We start from the raw sequence: 18,548 nt of genomic DNA, 5'->3' as shown, positions 1-18,548 counted from the left end.
GTATTTGACCATTGTGATTCTTTATTTCTAAATAAATGTTTATACAAAAGCTAGACTTTTAGTATACACTTTAACACAGGCAAGGCAGCGAGGAGTCTTTATTTGGTCAACATCAGAGTCACTCTCCCAACCAACCATTTTCTCGGCTTTTAAACAAGATCATATTTGGTGTCTTCTATGTGAATCTCACCTGTATCTAAGACATGAGGATGGTAAACACCCGAGCTTCTATAATGGTGCAACGACAACAAGAGACAACCGAGAGTTGTTTGTTGAACGACCTAGCTATCTTAATGACTGAGCGACCGACTGAACACGGAACCCGAGTGGTGGGCTCGATCAGGTTCTAGCCGACCCAACCTCCCTCGGGTACATATCATCAAGTACTTGTTCTACTGACCTGCCTGCCTCCAGTGCCTCGATCACCAATTGTATATCACATGACTTTGTTTCAAATGCCCTCAATGATATGGGTCGAGTGGAGGGCCTCAAGGGCCATCTTACCAAAATGGCCCTGCCAGGGATAATTGTAAAGGCAAAGCATCTATGGTGAGTGGTTCTCCCGAGTGGATAGATATGCCATTTTCTCAAGAAATCTTGAAGGACAAACTACTAAAACATTATCGACCCCTTGTCAATTGGGGAGTACGCAGGAGCAACCGACCCTGAGAACCACTTACTAAAATTTGAAAACATGGTCATACTCTATAAGTATACGGACAGAATCAAGTGCCTAATGTTCCTCACTACTTTGGTGGGTTCAGCACAAAGATTGTTTAAACAACTACTGTCAGTCCATCTGTAGTTTCAAGGACTTCCCAACGATCTTCCTTCATCACTTTGCCAGTAGTCATTGTTACCACAAGACTAAGGTGAATTTGTTCTCACTAAAGTAGGGGCCAAAGGGGATGCTGAGGGCTTACATTAAGCGATGTAATCAAGTCGTCATGGATATCCCCTTGGTCACCTCAGAAATTTTGGTGAGTGTCTTCTCCTAGGGACTTATAGATAATGACTTTTTCTAATCCCTCTTTAGGAAGTCTCCGAGGGATTTCGACTATCTTCTCAGATGAACCACCAAACATGTTAATGTTGACGAATCTCAGTTCGCTCGAAAAAAAAGTAGTTCTTGAGCATGGTGTCCCTCCTGAGTGTCGATCAGACAATAACAATTTACCTCTAAAAGGTCCCGACTAGGCCCTCTGCCACAACAACACGAGTCGAGGTCGTACACGGTCCAGCATGTGGAAGCTAATCGACCGTGAGTCCCTGAGTCTCGATCATGGACTCTAATGTTTTGCATCTATCATTGCTCGGGGACTCACGACACAAAACATTGCTACCACTTCAACCAAGGCCCGTGCCAACAGACACATCAAGAATTCTGCCAGCAATCTCCTTCTCCCAGGCCCCAATGTTATCGTCAACCGAATGAACCCCTAGGTTGAAACAACGTGCCAGTCGATTAGAACCAACCATTGCATCTATAAAGGGACAACCAGAGACCTACACAGATGTCAGTCGAGTGGTTGCCATACCAACCGACTTGGGAGGAAGAAAATTGTGGCAATACTGCTCGAGAGGACATAGGTATGATAGCGGGTGACCCAATCGACGGTGATTCCTACCGGATAAGAAAATCACATGCACGATGACTAGAAATTCATGCGGTCAAGTGCAGTAAGAAGAAAACATAGGGATCCAAAATTAGTTTTGGTCCTAAACACTTCGAAGGGGTAGAGATACCCCGTGATGATGCCATCATTATTAAAGCTGTATCGCTACTCTAGTATTCATGAATCTTTATTGACACACGCAGCTCGATCAACATCATCTTCAAAAAGGCGTTCAATCAACTTCAAATAGACAAGAATGAGCTTCAGCCGATGACAACACTGCTATATGGGTTTACAAGAAATGAAGTACAACCGATCGGGCAAGTCCAGCTAACTATCTCTCTCAGGGAAGAGCCACTTATGAGGACCCATCGAACGAATTTAATTGTAGTTGACGCACCCTCAACATATAATGTGGTACTTGGTCAGCCGACGTTGAACGAATTTTGGGTTGTCATCTCTACATTCTGTCAAAAAATTAAATTTTCAGTAGATGACTCAATCGGCAAAGTCAGAGGAGATTAACTTGGAGCCCGTAAATGCTACGTGAATATCGTGAAGACTAATCTTGGGCCCCTCGAAAAATTCAGTGGCTCAAAGTTAATATAATCTAAGAAACTCCCCCAACTCTAATCTATGAAGAAAAAGGGAAAGTACAAATCCATCCTAATCGATCAGAGGCTACTACTTATATTGCAGTCGATCTGAGCCCTGAGAAAAAGGCAGAATTGATTGCCTGCCTAAGTCACAATAATGATATTTTTGCATGGGCGACCCATGAGCTATCGGATATTTTGCCTATTGTAATGCAACATGAGTTACATGTTTGATCGGACGCTTGCAGATAGCCGATCGGCTAAGACTTGGGATGTGCTCGTCCCTCCAATTGGGTCCTGTGACAGTTTACGCTCATGACTCAATTGGGCCAACTGTTGGCATATGGCTAAGCCATCTACCCAAAACTGTTAAAATAAAAGAGTGGTTAACTAGAGAGCATGGAGAAGTATAAATGTTTGAGTGACAAGCAAAATTACCCCAATGGAATGTTGACTAAAGTGGTCAGCCAGCTCGCCAAGCGAGCTCATTGCCACTTAGGCACAGGCATCCGTCCAAGTTTGGGCCAAGGTGTGGGTACAATCGACCTAGGTTTGATCAAATACGAACATGATTTTGATGTGTTTGTCAAAGAGTTTAAGTTAGATTTCATATTAGTTTGATATGTGTGTTTGAGTCATGCATGTTAGGACCCTTAGCGGCCGGCTAGAGGAGGATGAATAGTCCTGCAATGAAAAATAACCTTCCTCAAACTTTATACCTTTAACAAAATTAACACTTGCACATAAAGGAATAAAGACTAAATAACGAAAGGAAGAGGCATAACAAATTACTTGGTTACAATTGGGGAGGTTGTTAATCTAAGGAAGTGGAAAGCACATTAATTTCTCCTTCAGGAGGAGAAACCTCTTTACAGCAGTTGAAGTACTAAATGTTGGTTGCTACTCGGAAAACCTAGAGGTTCCACTGTACAAAAATTTTGTACAAAGGTCTGAACCTTTTCCTAGCTACCATGTGTTCTTTTAAATTAAACCTGGATCGCCTGCGGAACTTAACACGTTTGATCCATAGTTTAATTTATTTGTTCCTTTTGGTTTTGACTTGGATCTCCTGCGGAACTTAACACGTTCGACCCAAATCACCTTAAGTTATTAATTCCATTAAATATTAATTTCCATAATTGGTTCCCAGTACTGACGTGGCGAGGCACATGACCTTCTTGGATATGGGAGCAACCACCACCGACTAGACAAAACCTTTTATGGAAAGCTAATATTTAATTTCCTAAAATAACTTTAGGTTAACCGAAAGGAACAATCAAATCACAAGGAAAAGAAATAAACATAAGAACACTACATCGAAAATAAATTCGAAATACTAGAATCGTAAGCCTCTTGTATTCGGTATTATTTCCAAAAATAACTAGTATAATGCGGAAAGGAAAAATTACTAGTTATACCTTCTAGAAAGACCTCTTGATCTTCTACCGTATTCCACTTCTAACCTCGGACGTTGTGTGGGCAACGATCTTACGAGATGATAAACCACCAATGCACCTTCTTCTCCTCCTAGCTAGGTTCGGCCAAAACAAAAGAGCTTTACCAAGGATGAAGAAAAAACCACCAACCAAGCTCCAAGGGATGCAAGCTTTCTCTCCTTCTTCTTCTTCTTCTCCAAGTAGTATCCGGCCACCACAAGAGCTCCAAGCAAGAGGAAGGATTCGGCCACCACAAAGAGGAAGAGAGGTTGGCCGGCCACAACACCAAGGTAAAGAGGGAGAGAATAATAGAAGTTGTCACCCATGAAGGCACCCCTACCCCTTCTTTTATATTCCTTGGCTTGGGCAAATAAGGAAATTTATTTATAATAAAATTTCCTTAACTTTCCTTGACAACAATTAATTAAGAAAAATTAAATAAAATTTCCTAATTAATTGTATGTGGTCGGCCACCTCATGTAGAGCAAATAAGATAATTTTTAATCAACAATTAAAACTTCCTTATTTGTCTTTGGAAATTTAAAAAAAATAAAATTTCCCTTTAAAATCCCTTCATGGTTGATAAAAAGAAATTTCTATAATTTTAATTTTTCAACATGTGAATAATTTTCAAAGAGAAAAAATAAAATATCTTTCCAATCTACAAATAAGGAAAGAGATCTAATCTCTTTCTTTAATCTTTTATAGATCCTTTTAAGAGAGATATTTTAATTTTAATTCTCTTTAATAAATTATATCTTCCACATAATAAAAATTAAAAATTAAAAATTAAAAATTAAAAATTAAAATTCTTTTTAATTTAATGGGGGTCGGCCACCTAAGCTTGGGTTCAAGCTAGGGCCGGCCACCCATGAATCAAGGCTTGGCTGGCCCTAGCTTGAACCACAAGCTAGCTTGGCCGACCCCCTTATCATGGGTATGAAGGTGGGTATAGGTGGGTATAGTACTCTATAAATAAGAGGCTACAATAGGGACCGAGAGGAGGAATTGGTTTTTGTCTCCCGATAAAATTAAGCATCCCGTGTTCGCCCCGAACACACAACTTAATTTTGTCAATAATAATTCATTCCACTAGAGAACTATTATTGAACTACCGCACCAATCCCAAATTACATTTTTGGGCTCCTTCTTATTATGAGTGTGTTAGTCTCCCTGTGTTTAAGATATCGAATGTCCACTAATTAAGTGAGTTACTGACAACTCATTTAATTAATGTCTTAGTCCAAGAGTAGTACCACTCAACCTTATCATCATGTCGGACTAAGTCCACCTGCAAGGTTTAACATGATAATCTTTATGAGCTCCTCTTGGGGACATTATCAACCTAGTATCTCTAGGACACAGCTTCCTTCTATAATCAACAGCACACACTATAAGTGATATCATTTCCCAACTTATCGGGCTTATTGATTTATCGAACTAAATATCACCCTTTGATAAATTAAAGAAATAAATATCAAATACATGTGCTTGTTATTATATTAGGATTAAGAGCACACACTTCCATAATAACTGAGGTCTTTGTTTCTTTATAAAGTTAGTATAAAAGAAACTACCTCTAATGGTCCTACTCAATACACTCTAAGTGTACTAGTGTAATTATATAGTTCAGATAAACTAATTCCTAATTACACTACGACCTTCCAATGGTTTGTTCCTTTCCATTTTGGTCGTGAGCTACTGTTTATAATTTATAAGGTACTGATAACATGATCTTCTGTGTGTGATACCACACACCATGTTATCTACAATATAAATTAATTGAACAACTACATTTATCATAAATGTAGATATTTGATCAATGTGATTCTTATTTCTAGATAAATGTTTATACCAAAAACTAGGCTTTTAGTATACATTCTAACACTAAAAATACGAAGCTAGACAAAAGAAATTATTTATAAGTGTTCTTCAGTATTCTTCCTATTCTTTTTTAGACTTCTGGGACTGAGGTTGTATTTATAACCCTAGTCGGGGCGCCTGGAAGGGTTCCAGACGCCTGGAGGGGATAAAACTTTATTCCCATTACAACGAATAACGTTTGACGTGATCTGCATAAGTTTCATCATTTAGACACCCGGACCCAAGTGAACAGCTTGTTAACTTGTTTGGTCCGGGTTCTTACTTCGGCTCCTACTTGCTTAGGTCCGGGTCTTTCGCTCCGGCTCCGGCTCCACTTGGGTGATCTTGACCTCTCGGAATAGAACTTACCAGAACCCAACTTCTGATCTTCGAGCAATCTTCTACTCCAGCTTCTCATCCCTTGAAAATATTGTGCACCTCCTTCTCGTTCGCCCGCATACTCTTTCGCAGCACCTCATCCCTCTGACACACTGAACCCGTCAGCTCTCTCTCGTGTCGTTCTTCTCGCTAGCTATGTCTTTCGCTCGACTTTCTGTGATCATAAGTTCCTGCACACTTAGACACAGGGGTTAAAAACCAACAGGATCTAACTTGACTTGGTTGATCACATCAAAACTACCTTCAGGTACTAATAATGAAAGACTTGGAGAACCACAAATGAGAAGCTTGGTGTGACCAAGTTTAGGAAGTTCATCCTAGGGCTCAAGTCCTTGAGATCAATGAAGGATGATGTGGAAAACATCCGAGGGATCGCCGGGCGAGTAGCAGTGGAGTGAAGCCGAGGGAAGCAGACTTTGAGGCAATGTGAAGGATGACATAGAGAGGAACCGCAAGCTCGAGTGCATTTGAGGGATAAAGGCTAAGGAAGAGGGTTTTAAAGGGTAACTCCAAAGAGGAAAAGAGTCTGGAGTGTTGGTGCAACCTTAGGTCAAGGTTGACCTGGTTGACCTGACTCGAGTTGACCTGACTCGAGTTGTGTTTTGATGTTTGACGATGTTTGACGAGAAGAGAGTTGTATTCTTGATGTTTGACAAGAATAGGTGTTTGGGAGATTGTAGGTGCAACCTTAGGTCAAGGTTGACCTGGTTGACCTGATTCGGGAAAAGTCCAAGCAGGGAACTTGGCACTGAAAAGTCCAAGCAGGGAGCTTGGCACGCGAAAAGTCCAAGTGTGGAGACTTGGCACGGGAAAAGTCCAAGTATGGAGACTTGGCACTGGAAAAGTCCAAGTATGGAGACTTGGCAGGGAGAAGTCCAAGCAGGGAGCTTGGCACGAGGGAAAGTCCTAACTAGGATGTTAGGCAGGTGGAAAGTCCTGGTGAGTGGAGCCAGGCAGTGGGAAAGTCCTAACTGGGATGTTAGGCAGTGTGGAAAGTCCTGGTGAGTGAAGCCAGGCAGTGGGAAAGTCCTAACTAGGATGTTAGGCAGTGTGGAAAGTCCTGGTGAGTGAAGCCAGTGGAAAGTCCTAACTGGGATGTTAGGCGGTTGGAAAGTCACGTAAGTGAAGCCAGCAGGAGAAAGTCCTAAGCTGGATGTTAGGCGGTGTGGAAGTCCGGTGAGTGAAGCGGGCAGGAAAATCCAGATGGATCAAGGGTGATCGGACATGGTGTTGAGAAGGTCAAGTAGGTCAAGGGAGGACCGATACTTGACAAGAGGAAAGTCCAAGTGGGTGAAGGATTGACGGACACTGGTAGGGAGTCTTAGCAGGTCAAGGGTGACGGATGCTAAACATGATGTACCAACAGTCAAGGTTGACCGGATGTTGGTTTGGGAGATTTGGGACTTGGTTTGGGCAAAACCAAGCTCGGATCGGTCACCGACCGATCGATGATCGCTGTGTATTTGATGCGTGACCGATCGATAACAAATGAGGCATCGATTAGATCGACGGGGACCGATCGGGCGATATCTGATCGATGCGCGGCCGATCGGGTGACGATCTTGAGTGCGAGGAACCGCACTCAATAAGCCTCGATCGGTCGGCAGACCGATCCTCTGGACCGACGACCGATCAGAGCACGATCAATAGCTAGCGGAGTTCAGAGAAAGCGGATCGGTTTGTGGACCGATCAGGCACACTCGATCGATGCGGACCGATCGGAACTAGCTGCGACTAGATTCCCGTGTTTCTTCGCGGTATAAAAGACGCTAGGTTTCGTTGTTGCTCGCTTCCTTTTAGAACTTCGTTCTTGTGCTCTAGAGCTTTACCGCCATCGAGCTTTCGAGCTCCTCGCTGAAGCTTCGCGTGAGCTTCTCGATTGGATTCTCGTCAGCTGCTGCTTCATCACTCCAGTCAACAAGAAAGGCAAGCAAGTGTGTCATATTGTCTTTTGCTTTCTTGTATCTGTTGTACTCCTATCTTGCTTGTGCAAGAAACATTGTGGCGAGGTTTCTCCACCCAGAAGGAGTATATTATATTAGCCGGTTCTCCGGGGACTCATCCACCGACGGATTGATAGGGCTCGTCCACCTTACGGACACGCCGAGGAGTAGGAGTTTATCTCCGAACCTCGTTACATCGACGCGTTGAGGTTTGATCTTCTTGTTTTCGTTTCTTGTTCTTATTTCCGCTGCGCTAACCCTAGTTTGTAGAAAGAAACGCGAACGATTTGGGGCGGCTATTCACACCCCCCCTCTCTAGCCGAGATCCCAACAAGTGGTATCGGAGCGAGGCCGCTCTTCGACGGATCAACACCCGGGGGAGCACGGGCTAGAGATGGATCTCTATGGAGAAGATGTCACGATTCAACCCTTCTACGAGTCTCACGACAACTTCACATATTGGAAGGTAAGGATGATGTATTTTCTTAGGACTAATATGTTAAATTGGTTTTGTGTACAAGAAGGGTTTTCCCCTCCGATGGATGAGGAAGGAAAACCTATCAAGAAGAAGGAGTGGACGAAAGAGCAAATCCGACAATCCGAAATCAATGATGAGGTAACGAAAATCATTGAATTTTCTTTACCTAATGATATTCTGTGTAAGATAGGAGGATACAATAATGCCAAGGAGTTGTGGAACAACTTGGCCAAACTCCATGAGGAGAGCCCCACTTCAAGCCATGAAGAGGAGCCTAGTGAGCCAAGTAGCTCACATCGTGGAGGTGAGGAATTAGAAGTTGAGGGCTACTCAACATCTAAAGAAGAAGAGGAGGTGAGGTCTTCTTCAAGATCGGAGCACGAAGAAGAAGCTTCTACCTCCGGGAGGGATGAAGAAGAGAGCATCCATCCATCCTCAACCCTAGGTAACTCAAACACTTTAAGTTCAAGTAAATTGCGTATAATGTGTTTTGAGTGTAGGGAATTTGGACATTACAAGAGTAAATGTCCAAAGAAGACTAAGAAGACTTCACCGGCGCCAAAGATCAAGGAAGCCGGAGTCCCGACATGCAAGAGCAAGAAGCACGTGGTGTGCTTCCAATGCAAGCAACGGGGACACTATAGGAGTCAATGTCCAAGGGGAGGCAACCTCGCAAGGACAAGAGACAAAGCACGTGTATAGGGGGAGCTAAGGCAAACTCTAAGGTAACATTTAAAGCTCATTCTTGCAATTCTAGTAGGATGCATGCTAGTAGTCTTATAGCCATTGTCAATAATGATAAGCATGTTAACACTAGAAATCGATACATGTGTTTAGGAGCCAAGCATGTTAGCCTAGATAATAACAATTCTAGAAATGCTAACCCTAGAATTAACTCATCTAAGGCTAAGGAAAATCTAGATAGAAATCCCAAATCATCTAGACACATGCCTAGGAATACCTCAAAGAAAAATGATAAATCAAAACTTGAGGTATTAGAGAAAGAAAACCAAGTCTTGAGGTCAAGACTTGATTCTCTAGAAAAGGCTCTTAAGGACTTGACTCTAGGGTCTAGGGGTCAAAAACCAATGTCCAAGGACAAGAAAGGTTTGGGTCACAAACCTAAGTCCCAATTGGTCAAGCACACTTATCATAATGTTTCATTCGATTATGGAACAAAACCTAGGGCTAGGAAGACCATTACCAAGGTCACAAAGGGAGTCACCCCTATAGTTGACCTTGATGAGACCCAAATGACCAAGGCTTTAAAGCCTAAGAGGGTCATTAGGAGGGTTGCTAGGGAAGTTATCCCTAGTGAATATTTAGTGAACCCAATGAGCTCTAATAGGTATTGGGTTCCTAGGAGCATCTTCTCTACCCCATAGATGGGTTAGAGAGTGTCAACTCTGATTAGAAGGGTAGTTAACCCAACTTTGAGGAAATTGACACTCAAGGAGCATTTTCAAGGTTTTGAGAACTTTTGAAAATGAAATAGAATTATCATTTACTCCTTTGAAGAGTTAAATGTGCCTAAAGATTGAAAATTTCATTTTTAATCTCAATTGGCACAATTTGGGAAAATCTAGAGAACTCTCGAAAAAAAAAAATGAAACATGCAAAGTTTTGAGGATAAATTTGATCTTTAAGTGGCATGAATTAATCTAGAGTTCAAGAAGTGTCAAAATTAGGATTTTGGCATTTTGGGGCAATCTAGGATTAAATTTGAAGTTAGCCAAGTGGTTAAGGATACTTAGATAGGTAATCTAGGTATATTTATTTATGCTAAATCTTGCCATGATTGTTTGCCCTCACATGTCATGACATCATGTTTACTTTTATTATCATTTGAAATGTCATGATAATGCTTAGGCTAGTTTTTATGTCATGTTTATTTAAGTTTCAAACTTTATGTCATGACATCATGACATTGGCACATGTTTTCATTTATGATACCATTTTATGCCATGTCATCATCTCTTGCATTAATAATCAATTGAATTGATTTAAGGATGAAAAACACATTTTGATATTGAGATCAAATTTGTATTTAGAAAATGCATGAGACCTTAGTCTAAGATACCTAAACCCATATCTCACATTAAAATTGTCATGGATGTGTTTGATACACTTTAGATGTGTGTGAGATATTAGGATCATGAATTAGGATCAAGGTGCATAGTTCTTGTACCTAGATGAGCCTAATTCAAGAAATGGAGGATCATAGGGAAAGCTTGTGTACAAGTCATGTACATTTAGCCCTAAGATTATGGTCCTAAATTAAAAAGGTTTAAAATCATTTTGAAATTGATTTGGAAAACCTTGATGAAGCCATCTTAGTGATTGCATTCATCATTGAACATTGTGATACAAAGTTGAGTTAAACTTGAACTATTTCAAAGTTTTTGAACTTTGTATCAAGTTTGAAAAATGAAAGTTATTTTCATAGAAAACTATTTTTCCTTGATAGTATATGGTATGAGGAATGTATCCTCAAAATTTCATAATTTTTGGAATTTTATGGAATTTATTAGGGGTTTCTGAATTTCGGGAGAAGAAAAATCAGAAATCCCTGTGATCAGAGTCTGGATCGGTCACTGGACCGATCCAGGGAGGGCTGGATCGGTCACAGGACCGATCCAGAGTGCTGTGGATCGGTCTAGTGACCGATCCAGTGAGGTCTGATAACGTGCCAATGTGCTGAAATTCGACTGGATGTCTGAAATTTCAGTTTTTGGGAGTTGAGTTTCGGGTTTCTAAAGGTTTGAAACTCTCCAAGACATTGTTGGTGCAATGGTCAAGGGGGAGTTAACCTTTAGGGGGAGTCTTAACTAATTATCAAGGGGGAGTTGACTTTTAGGGGGAGTTTTTACTCCTTAAGACTTTTGAGGATTAGTGATATGGGAATGTCACTAAGTTGAGTGTTGAGTTTAGTATCAAGGGGGAAATTAAGGGTTTCAATGAAAGGTATGAGACTTTCATTAGGAAGAAACTTTTGACCTTGATTCCCTCTTTTTGATGTGTGTCAAAAAGGGGGAGAGATGTCCCAAGGGGGAGAGTGTAGGTTTTGGAAGAATGTTCAAGGAAGAACATTGGAAAACCTAAGTTAGGTTATCGGGTTATGTTCAAGGAAGAACATTGGAAAACCTAAGTTAGGTTATCGGGTTAACCTAACTTGATTTTGGATTTTGTCAAACATCAAAAAGGGGGAGATTGTTGGTGCAACCTTAGGTCAAGGTTGACCTGGTTGACCTAACTCGAGTTGACCTGACTCGAGTTGTGTTTTGATGTTTGACGATGTTTGACGAGAAGAGAGTTGTATTCTTGATGTTTGACAAGAATAGGTGTTTGGGAGATTGTAGGTGCAACCTTAGGTCAAGGTTGACCTGGTTGACCTGATTCGGGAAAAGTCCAAGCAGGGAACTTGGCACTGAAAAGTCCAAGCAGGGAGCTTGGCACGCGAAAAGTCCAAGTGTGGAGACTTGGCACGGGAAAAGTCCAAGTATGGAGACTTGGCACTGGAAAAGTCCAAGTATGGAGACTTGGCACGGAGAAGTCCAAGCAGGGAGCTTGGCACGAGGGAAAGTCCTAACGATGTTAACATGGAAAGTCTGAGTGACGGTGATAATAAAAGTAAAGATTCCTAACTCGCGATGTTCACCCCCCCTCCCTGCCCAGTCTACTGTGTGTTCTAGCCTTTAGTAGGTTAAGCAATAACTAGAGGTTAGGCAGCGAAAAGTCCTACTTGGATGTTAAGAGGAAGCCCTAAGTGAAGAGTAGGAGAAAGTCCTAACTGGATGTTAGGCAGGTAAGAAATCCCTAGTGACTTGTCCTAACTAAGGTTAGGTAACGGAAAGTCCTAATTGGAAGTTAGGCAAGGGGAAATCCTAATTGGAGGTTAGGCAAGTGAGAAGTCCATCGAGTGACAGTTCTACTTGAGGTAAGTCTTAGCGAGTCAAGGGAGTGACCGGATGCTAAGCATGATGTACCAACAGGTCAAGGTTGACCGGATGTTGGTTTGGGAGACTTGGGACTTGGTTTGGGCAAAACCAAGCTCGATCGGTCACCGATCGATCCAAAGGATACGCTAGGTATTTGATCGGTCCGTGACCGATCGATAACAAATGTAAGCTGCATCGATTGTGAGAAGCCATCGACGGTGGGACCGATCAGTGATATCTGATCGGCCGCGACCGATCGTGACGATCTTGAGGAGTGCGAGGCGACTCAATAAGCCCGATCGCGCCAGACCGATCGAGACCATACCGATCGGTCGGCCAGACCGTGAGCACGATCGCAGCTAGCGGAGTTCGAGAGCGCCGATCGCCTGCGGACCGATCAGACACTCGACGGCCCGTCGGACCGATCGATGGGAACTAGCTGCACGCAACCGCCAGATTCCTTCGTGTTTTCTTCGCAGTATAAAAGACGCGGGTTTCGTTGCTGCTATTGCTTCCTTCTTAGAACTTCGTTCTTGTGCTCTAGAGCTTCGCTCTTACCTTCCATCGGAGCTTTGCTGAGCTCCTCGCAGCTGAAGCTTCGCGTGAGCTTCTCGATTCTCGTCAGCTGCTGCTTCATCACTCCAGTCAACAAGAAAGGCAAGCAAGTGTTTCATATTGTCTTTTGCTTTCTTGTATATGTTGTACTCCTATCTTGCTTGTGCAAGAAACATTGTGGCGAGGTTTCTCCACCCAGAAGGAGTATATTGTATTAGCCGGTTCTCCAGGGACTCATCCACCGACGGATTGATAGGGCTCGTCCACCTTACGGACACGCCGAGGAGTAGGAGTTTATCTCCGAACCTCGTTACATCGACGCGTTGAGGTTTGATCTTCTTGTTTTCGTTTCTTGTTCTTATTTCCGCTGCGCTAACCCTAGTTTGTAGAAAGAAACGTGAACGATTTGGGGCGGCTATTCACACCCCCCTCTCTAGCCGAGTACGAACGATCCTAACATGGAGTACGAGAGTTAAATGTGTAACCGAGATCAGTCGACTAATGGAATTGGCAACCGACTAGTCCAGCTGGCTGAGTAATCGACTAGGAGCCAATAGAGGTATTTTGTTTGCTTAGCCAGCAATTATCTGTCAACTAGTAAGTGGCTGTTGGTGACCGTTGGTAGAATCTCTGATTCTACGAAGTAGTCATTGGCTATAACCAACGATAGCACCGGTCGACTGATGAGTTTGCTAGTCGATTGATACGTAGAAATGAGTTGATTGGGATCAACTCTTTCCACTCTATTTAAAAGAGCTTTGAGGGATGAAAGAGGTTACCGATTCTTGCTAAAATACTCCAAGTCATTCTCTCAAGCTTTTAAGCCAATTCTCTTCCTCCTAACCTAAGTTTCCATCTTGTAAAGAGGAAGAGAGATTTGTGAGAGGTTCACTCCATTCAGAAGGAGTAAGATTTAGCCGGAGATTGCCGAGGACTAATCCATCGAAGGATTGAAGGATCATCCAGCTCAAGGGCAAGCCGTGAAGTAGAAGCTGTTGGTTGCTACTCGGAAAACCTAATGGTTCCACTGTATAAAAATTTTGTACAAAGGTCTGAACATTTTCCTAGCTACCATGTGTTCTTTTAAATTAAATTCGGATCGCCTGCGGAACTTAACACGTTTGATCCTAAGTTTAATTTATTTGTTATTTTAGGTTTAGACTTGGATCTCCTGCGGAACTTAACACGTTTGATCCAAATCACCTAGGTTATTAATTCCATTAAATATTAATTTCCAAAATTGGCTTCCAGGAATGCATGGCGAGGCACATGGCCTTTGATCCGGTTGTAAGAACAGGGGACCCCCGTCCGGTGGGGTCAACGCCACGTGGAAGTCAAAATGGCAGGTGGCCGGCCGGAGAGGGGGTGGGCTGACCGGCCGGCCGGCCGGTGTCTAGGTGATGGTTATAGGCGCCCTGTCGAAAGTCAGGGTTGTTGGTTGCTACTCGGAAAACCTAGAGGTTCCACTGTACAAAAATTTTGTACAAAGGTCTGAACATTTTCCTAGCTACCATATGTTCTTTTAAATTAAATTTTGGATCGCCTGCGGAACTTAACACGTTTGATCTGAAACTTAATCTATTTGTTCTTTAAGGTTTAGACTTGGATCTCCTGCGGAACTTAACACGTTTGATCCAAATCACCTAAGTTATTAATTCCATTAAATATTAATTTCCATAATTGGTTCCCAGTACTGACGTGGCGAGGCACATGGCCTTCTTGGATATGGGAACAACCACCACCGACTAGACAAAACCTTTTATGGAAAGCTAATATTTAATTTCCTAAAATAACTTTAGGTCAACCAAAAAGAACAATCAAATCACAAGGAAAAGAAAAATAAAAGAACACAACTTCGAAAAACATATTCGAAATACTAGAATCGTAAGCCTCTTGTATTTGGTATTATTTCCATAAATAACTAGTATTATGCAGAATGAAAAATTACTAGTTATACCTTGTAGAAAAACCTCTTGATCTTCTACCGTATTCCTCTTCTAACCTCGGACGTTGTGTGGGCAACGATCTTCCGAGATGAGAACCACCTAGCACCTTCTTCTTCCTTACAAGTTTCGGCTATCAAAACTTCTCCAAGGATGAAGAGGTTCGGCCACCACCACCATGCTCCAAGGGATGCTAGAAACAAAGCTTTCTTTCTCTCCTTCTTCTTCTTCTTCTCTAAACTTGATCCGGCCACCATATGAGTCTCCACAAGAAGGATGAGGTTCGGCCATCAAAGAGAAGAAAGGAGGAGAGGATGGCCGGCCACACCAAGGAAGAAAAAGAGAGAGGAAAAATAATAGAGTTGTTAGCCATGAAGGCACCTCTACCCTCTCTTTTATAATCCTTGGCCTTGGTAAATAAGGAAATTTAAATAAAAAATTTCCTTAATTCTTTTTCCATTGATAAGGAAAATTTATTTAATTAAAAATAATTTGTTCTCATCAACAATGTGGCCGGCAACTTTAAACTAAGCAAAGGAAATTTAATTCAATCAAGAATTAAAACTTTCCTAATTTGTTTCCGGAAATTTTATAAAAAATTCTCTAATAATTTTCCTTCATGATGGTCAAAAAAGAAAATTTTATAAATTAAAATATTTCTTTTAAACATGTGGATAAAAGAAAGTTATCTTTAAAATTAAAATCTCTTCCAATCTACAAATAAGGAAAGATATCTAATCTTTCTTAATTGTAGAAGCTTTATAAAAGAGATATTTAATTTTAAACTCTCTTTAAATTATGAACATGATTAAAAGGAAAGTTTTACCAAAATTAAAATCAACCTTTAATCTACAATAAGGAAAGAAATTTAACTCTTCTCTTAATCTTTGTAGAATCTTATAAAAGGAAAGATTTAAATTTTAAACTCTCTTTAAATCATGTTATCCACATAATTTTAAAAATAAAATTCCTTTTATTTTAATAGGGGCCACCTAAGCTTGAGTTCAAGCTAGGCCGACCACATGAATTCACCCATGAATTAAAACATGGCCGGCCTAGCTTGGTCTCCAAGCTAGCTTGGCCGGCCCCTATAGGTGGGTAAGAAGGTGGGTATAGGTGGGTATAGTACTCTATAATTAAGAGGCTACGATAGGGACCGAGAGGAGGAATTGGTTTTGGTCTCCCGATAAAATTAAGCATCTCGTGTTCGCCCCGAACACACAACTTAATTTTATCAATAATAATTCATTCCACTAGAGAATTATTATTGAACTACTGCATCAATCCCAAATTACATTTTTGGGCTCCTTCTTATTATGAGTGTGTTAGTCTCCCTGAGTTTAAGATAACAAATGTCCACTAATTAAGTAAGTTACTGACAACTCACTTAATTAATATCTAGCTCCAAGAGTAGTACCACTCAACTTCATCGTCATGTCGGACTAAGTCCACCTGCAGGGTTTAACATGACAATCCTTTTGAGCTCCTCTTGGGGACATTCTCAACCTAGTATCTCTAGGACACAGTTTCCTTCTATAATCAACAACACATACTATAAGTGATACCATTTCTCAACTTATCGGGCTTATTGATTCATCGAACTAAATCTCACCCTTTGATAAATTAAAGAAATGAATATCAAATATATGTGCTTGTTATTATATCAGGATTAAGAACACACACTTCCATAATAACCGAAGTCTTTGTTTCTTTATAAAATCAGTATAAAAGAAACGACCTCAAATGGTCCAACTCAATACACTCTAAGTGTACTAGTGTAATTATACAATCAAGATAAACTGATACCTAATTACACTACGACCTTCTAATGGTTTGTTCCTTTCCATTTTGGTCGTGAGCTACTGTTTATAATTTATAAGGTACTGATAACATCATCTTCTGCATGTGGCACCACATACTATGTTATCTACAGTATAAATTAATTGAACAACTACAACTAAATATAGACAATTTGACCAAATGTGATTCTTTATTCATAATGAATGTTTACAAAGCTTAGGCTTTTAGTATACACTCCAACAAGGGTTTCGGCGCTCAACGGACAATATCACATAGCCGAGCGGATCGCTTGGCCGAATACACGAGGTAGCATACTGCTAATAGTCTCTACAAAGCACCCCCACCGAGAATCTTCCTAGACCGTTATATGTATGGGCCTGGTCGGACGTAAGGCCGATACGAGCCGGTCGGACGCTCGGAGGCCGGCCGGCCGGACACTAGTTCGGGAACCAAGTGGAAAAGGACAAGGGACATCTTTTTCTGACAGTGGGTATGTTCCACATGTAGGCCATACTTCAAATCTTATGACAGGGGGTTCCGTTGTCCCATCAAGGACATGCTTTGACTGTAGCAGTATGGGTCAGGTAAGCTTTCTGACAGACACATACCGAGGTATGGGTTGCGGACACGTATGCACCTCGGAGGACATGCAGGAGCTCTTTCACCGCTCTATATAAAGAGCCTCACACTTCGCCGGAGGTACGGGTGAGACACCTTTGGAGCCATCTTTTTCACTACTTGCTTACCTGACTTGAGCGTCGGAGGGTCGACGCCGGGAACCCCTTCCCGGCCCGACTTCTGTGCAGGTTCGCCGGAGGTTCGTGCAACCAATCGAAGATCCACGTCAGCAGTCGTGGAGCGCCACGTGCCCAGCGTCCGTTGATTCAGCATTCGGACAGGATCAATTTGGCGGCGTCTGTGGGAACGCTCCTGCATCCGAGCGGAAACAATGGACAAGGCTGGACGACAACACACGGTGACGCTTTCAACGGAGGAACTCGACGCTCTGATCGAGTTGAGGGCCGCCAAACTTGTGGAGCAAAAACAGAAAGCAACAGCCGAGCGGCCGGAGCAGCAAGCAACGTCAGCATCTGGTGGCCGAGCGGAAGCACCACAGGCCACTGTTGCATTTCATCGAGCCCTATTCCGCACCCCCGAAGCCGCAGCAGCTCATAGAGATCGGGAATCTTCTTCGGATGAAATGCCGAGACAAGACAGAAAAGGAAAAGCCCCTCGAGCGGACTCATCGCCCGAGCGGATTAACCGCCAATTTTCAGAGGCTATTCTACGAGACCCTCTGCCCAAGCACTACGTGCCTTCGACGATCGGCGAGTACAATGGAACCACCGATCCGGATAATCATTTGGGCAAGTTTGATAACACGGCAACCCTGCATCAATACACAGATGGGGTGAAGTGTCGAGTTTTCCTCACCACCCTATCCGGATCGGCTCAACGTTGGTTTCGGAGGCTGCCGGATGGATCCATCACAAGCTTCAAGGACTTCCGGACGGCCTTCCTCCACCACTTCGCAAGCAGTTGGCGCTATCAAAAAATCAGCGTGAGTCTGTTCGCCATCAAACAAGAAGCCCGTGAATCGCTCCGAGCTTACATCCAGCGGTTCAACAAGGTGGCAATCGATATTCCAACGGCCACCTCGGAGACCATGATGAATGCCTTCACACAAGGCCTCGTGGATGGGGATTTCTTCCGATCGCTCATTCGGAAGCCGCCCCGAGACTATGATCACATGCTACACCGGGCCAATGAATACATCAACGTGGAGGAAGCGCAAGCGGCCAGGAAAAAAGAAACTCCAACCGAGCGAGCTCCTCCTGCCGAGCGGAAACAGCACGCTGCTCATCAGCCGCCGAGAGGACCGAGGGCCGAAGCAATCCGCTCCCCCCATGCCAGGTCTCATGTGCAAGAGGTAGCTGCCGCCCGGCCCAAGCCAAAGAAGAAATGGACCCCGATGTTCTGC

Source organism: Zingiber officinale, chromosome 2A (assembly GCF_018446385.1).
Source record: "Zingiber officinale cultivar Zhangliang chromosome 2A, Zo_v1.1, whole genome shotgun sequence".
In the NCBI taxonomy this organism is placed as follows: Eukaryota; Viridiplantae; Streptophyta; class Magnoliopsida; order Zingiberales; family Zingiberaceae; genus Zingiber; species Zingiber officinale.
The sequence above is the reverse complement of the archived record's forward strand: the minus strand, read 5'-3'. Positions refer to the sequence as shown.